We start from the raw sequence: 5,556 nt of genomic DNA, 5'->3' as shown, positions 1-5,556 counted from the left end.
GCGCAGGGGATTGTTGCTCTGTCTCCATATCTGGAAGACCCATATTCACAACATGGATATGTAAGTAAAGGGGACTTTTCAACATTAAATACATAATTGCCCTCAGAAATGTTGATAACATAGTCCTTCTGCATTTATTTAATTACATAGGAACATTACTACGATCCAGAGAGCGGTTCAGGATACCTTGAATGGTCTTCAACCACCATGCAAAGAAAAGCTGCGGAGGAAAGAAGCGTCTCAGTTTGCAAATCTCCCAAAAGTAAGTTCACTTATCATTTAAATGATACTGATGTAATTTGTAGGCAGGATTCAATCAAATTGTTTTTTCTTAAGTTGGTGGGCCAGGCCATGGTCGATCCAGACCACTCACCACTCAGACAGTGTTATCAGATGAGGATGTAAGAGCAGCTATTGCTCTTTTGAGACACTCTGCTGATGAAGACATCCGTAAAAAGATGAAAGCTACCTTCATTTATCGGCATTCAATGGTCAACGATGAAAAGAATGCAGCAGATGTCTTCATAGGCCTGATGCGGTTTCTGGACACACCAGGACTGGTAAGACATCTTCATTTGTTGAATCACTGAAATATTCAATGGAGCTTGTAGTGTCAATGATTACACCTCGCTATGTTCTGTATTTTTGCATTACAGATAGAACAAGATTTCCGACTCCTGTTTTGTGAGGTCACTGCCAGCAAATCCTTGGAGAGGTGGCCCATCAATCTCAAAGCAAAGGTTGTAAAGGAAAGTCATGGACTTGTCTCCACCTCAGAGCTCTTGGAGTTAATGTGCAATGCTGAGTCAGGTACTGAAGTTGAGAATGGTATGATTGTGACTCATTTTATTTGCCATTGTTGGTTATATAGGTAATTCTGTCAATTGAATGTATTTTTGAAATAATTTTTTGTTTATTCGTCTGTAGGCTAGGACAGTGACATGTCTACTATCTTGCTGCAGCTACATCTGCTACCACCATTTGCACAAGGGTGAAAGAGACCAGGAAAGATGTCTGCATCTCAAGCTGTCGATAACCTCATCAAATTCCCAAAGGTATGTTGTTTAAAATATACATTCCATCACCTCTATTTTCATGGACAGTGAGGTGAGCTAATCTACTGTCAGAGGATAGTCACTTAATACTGTTGTTTAATGTGTTGTTGTAGGCTGGAACCAGTGTATAGCAGTATCTAGACAACAGCAGTCAGCCCTACCTTCTTGCTTGGGGATCCACAAGAAGCAGCATTCACACCTTCATTGTGATTGACAAGCATGCACTTCCATGTAAAGCGACAGGTTCAGTAGTGATGAACTCTTTAGGGCCCATTATGTCTTTGGTACATCATACAGTTCATCGCTGTCCAACTTTTTTCACTTTTCTGCAAACAACTATGACATTGGGGAAACGCCATATTGCTTTCTCTAGTGAGCATCATAGAACTGTATGCTAATGTGAATTGTAAGGGCTTGTTACGTTAATTAAATGACACTGAAATGAGAAACATAATAAATGCTGTTACTTTAACCTGTATGTTTGTTGTTATTTCCATAATATAGGATAGATCACAGTTATTTAGTAATATAGCATCATAAGATGAATATGAAAAAATAACACTACAGAGAAATAAAAAGGATATATTATTACACATCAGAGTGTTATTATTAAACTAAATTTGGAGTAAAAATAGCTCTATAAAGTGTAATCAAATTACTCTGAACAGTGTGAATAACCCTCAGTGTTAAATATTTTTACACATTTTGTTGTTAATTTTGACACTAAATTGAGTACAATTAACACTGAAAAGTTAACACTGGTCATAGAGTAAATTTAACTCTAATTTTGAGTGGGACCAAATGTTATCTGAAGCAGAGTTAAAATCAACTCTCTAAGTGTAAAATTGACACTTGTTTTTTTTACTGTGTACTTGATGCCACATTATTGGAGCGTTAGTGCAGCTTCCCACCATCATTATCAAGCACATCTCATGACAAAGTCACACTCACAGACACTCACACTACAAGATTGATTTATGTATCTGTATATTTTCATATTTGTGGTTGATGTTTACAGGTACAGCAGCTAGTGATACAGACTGTTAGCCTAGACATTGTTGTACATACCATAATATGTAATAACTCATATAACAATGATAGAAATGAATAAATAAACACATAAACAAGAGGAGCCTCTACAGAATTTATAGCTCATCTTGTAAAAGCAAACCGTGTTAGGCACAACGGTGCATTCAGATCATAATTCTGATTATAAAAGCTGCCAGACAGCTAGTATTTTGAAAAAAATAATAAAACAAATTCAACTTTTCACAGCCAGTTTTACAAAGATTTGTGGTAAATGTTATTAGCATCCAAGCCAGAGCTGAAATTCACACTTTTCAGAGTTAATCTTTATTCAACGCAGTGTTAAAAGGTTACTTTTCCAAAATTAACATAGTCTCAAGCCAGTGTTTTTAAAAAAAGCACACTTTCCAATGTAATCCACTGTGATTTATTGACAGACTTTTTTCTCATTTATTTGCACTGTTGTTAACTGTTGTTCTTCATTATACTATAATATAGAACCTAAATGTTTAGTTATGCATTCTATCAAATCAAGATAACAAACAGCTACATTACAAAGTATTTACTGAAATTTAAGTACACATGACCAGCAGGTCACCAAAGAAAACAAAAAGATCCTGTGAAAGGTCACATATCAGTCATTCAGTGTGACAGTTGCAAGTCAAAAGGACTCTGGTATAACTAACTGTCAGTATTAAATGCCACTAAAGCCTGTTTTGACTTTGTTACCAATCACACACACACACACACACACACACACACACACACACACACACACACCTGAGACAACGAGACTCAAGAGCACAGGGAAGGCACTGTAAGAAAACTAAGAACTACACATCAGGACTACTAAATATAGCTAGGGGCGCTAGAAACTGAATAACAGAATCACTAAATCAAAGAATATAGATAAACAAAACCACAAGACCTAGGTACCCAACAGGTGGAAAACACTCGCTGCTAAAAATGCTACCCTCAACAAGTCAGTGAAATCTCTCACTAAGGGAATGACCCGACTCTTCGGAAAAAAAAAAAAAATTCAAAGTAACTGTTCTTGAGCTCCAGATCTACTACATGAGGAACAACTTGGTGTTATCAGGAATACCAAAAAAAAAAAAAAGGCAGAAGAAGACCCGGAAACAACAGTGAGTCGTTTTTGTTGGTTTGTTTTGTTTTTCTTGTTGTTATTGTTGATTTTAGGTCACGCAAAATTGTTTTTTGGTAGTTGCTTTACCTTTTTCCCCTTGTCACCTTTCACATCTTTTCTCTTCTCCTTCTGCACTTAGCTTTATGTATGCTCTGCCTTCAGTGCTGCAGTTTACCACATGAACACAAAGCACCATAAAAGCCATACCAAACACAAACACACCAATGTACAGCAAAGCAATACAAACAATCATACAGACACAAAACTTTTGTAAACATTCAACACTCCACCAGTTAGTTTAAATATGACCACAGTGAGATTGTCATATGGAATGTACGTGGAACTGGTTCCAGGGAAAAGCTTAAGGTTACTAATCGGTTACTGACAGTCATTGTGTTTCCAAATTAGGCTCAAATGTCCAAAACATCTGTACATACACTCAATTCGTCACAGTTGCCTTACATGTAATCAGCCTGTTACAACTCAAAACTAAGAGGTGTTGCTACATTAATTAACAGAAAAATAAACGTCACTGTTAGTAACACTATTACGGATCCAGAAGGTAAATTTATAATACTTAATTTATGTATTAAAAATATGGATTTGAATATTGCTAGTATACATCAGCCTTCCTAGCACTGTCCCTCGAACCAGCTGCAGAGCCACAGACCACACCTCCGCCACAGCTATATAAAGAAAATCTCCCTGAACTAAATGACAAACATATTGTGGCTCTGGATTCACCTCTTTGAATGTCTGAATTCCATGCAGCCCTACAGCATCTCCCAAAAAATAATGCCCCAGGTCCAAATGGTTTTTCAGCAGTTTGAATTTTGTCTCCATTCCACCATTAGTCTACTTCTTTAACCAGGCAAAGATCCCATGCTCCCACCCAGCTACCGTCCAGTTTCACTTATAAATGTAGACCTTAAAATACTTCGCAAAGTCCTTTCCAGAAGATTACAAAAAAAAAAAAAAAAAAAAAAAAAAATTAGTCCAGAACACTGTACAGCTCCCCAAATGTTTGTGTTAGAACAAATGAACTTCACAAAGCTTCAAACAATAGAGGGAGACCAGACAGGGCTGCCCACTTGGCTAGGTGTAGCTCAGGTGATAAAGCAAGTCACCTACTAATCGGAAGGTTGGTGATTCAATCCCTGTTTGCTCCAGTGTGCATGCCAAAGATCCTTTAGCAAGATACTAACCCCAAGCTGCTCTCCGATGCATCCATCAGAGTGTGAATACGTGTGAATGTTAGATAGAAAGAACTTCTATAGAAAGAGCCTAGGAAAAAGTGATTGTGTGAGTGACACACGCTGTGTAAAGCGCTTTGTGTGCTCAGAGTACAAAAGCTCTATGTAACAACCAGTCATTTGGCATCTTCCCCCTCACTTGTTGTTAATTTCATAATAAAACTATTAGAGTCAGGTAACATTAGATATCTAGGTATAGATTTTTCTCCCAGGCTCTCAGAACTGGTACAGTTAAATCTGGCTGCATCTAGAACAAGCATTCAGTGGAAAAGTAAAACACTCCAATTTTCTTTTCATAAGCTCCAGTATTAAGCATCATAATTGCTATAAAAACCTTAAAGCAGTTATGATGCTTTAAGCCTTTATCTGACAGCATGGTGAGAATTCTAAAAAAAATAGCCTTAATTTATACCAGGGGTAGGCAACCTTTCTGATGACGAGTGCCATCTAAAATTTCCTCAGAAGTCAGTGTGCCATATGATTGCATTAGCAATAAATTTAATAACACTCTATATTAACAGTTACACACTATATAGAACCACTTTATAGAATTATATTTGTTCGTAGATGTTGGCAGCTATCAGCAAATAGTTATCAGCTATTTTGAAACAAAAAAGGACACTTTTTATCCATAACAAGAACTCCATAACAGCAAATGAACTGTACAACAGAAAATACAAATGCTATTTATGGTCTCCTCACATCAATGATAAGAAAAATAAACTGAGCCAATATGGCATGTTTGTTAATACACATGTTAATGTGATCTCTGGTCTCCCACTCAGAGACACAGGTCTCCGAGTGTCCAGCATTCAGACGGCTACCTGAGGACACTCTTCTGCTCACACAGATATGTAGAGCAGAGCTCCATGAACACGCACAGCTATGGATTCCAGCTGCTTCGATGTTGCATTAACTGGCATTAACTCAGCTAGTTAATGCGAGACAAATCTAGCTGCTCATTAAAGTTTTCTGGTTTGATCAGAAAAGAAAACATCGGTCCATACACCTGAAAGTCCCAAAAATGCATTGTGAATTCTGTCTCGAGTCTACGGATGTATCCGTGTGTTTCCGT

At 37.3% G+C, this 5,556-nt stretch overlaps 1 long non-coding RNA gene across 1 annotated transcript; it reads left to right on the top strand.

Moving 5' to 3' along the window:
- The first annotated feature begins 213 nt into the window (after window positions 1–213).
- Window positions 214–1,522, top strand: LOC120442360. The gene is made up of 4 exons (XR_005614677.1): window positions 214–262; window positions 337–560; window positions 657–1,055; window positions 1,169–1,522. It is a non-coding gene; the product is annotated as an uncharacterized LOC120442360 (long non-coding RNA).
- The last annotated feature ends 4,034 nt before the right edge of the window (window positions 1,523–5,556 follow it).

This window comes from Oreochromis aureus, linkage group 10, assembly GCF_013358895.1.
Source record: "Oreochromis aureus strain Israel breed Guangdong linkage group 10, ZZ_aureus, whole genome shotgun sequence".
Lineage (NCBI taxonomy): Eukaryota > Metazoa > Chordata > Actinopteri > Cichliformes > Cichlidae > Oreochromis > Oreochromis aureus.
The sequence above is the reverse complement of the archived record's forward strand: the minus strand, read 5'-3'. Positions and strand labels throughout refer to the sequence as shown.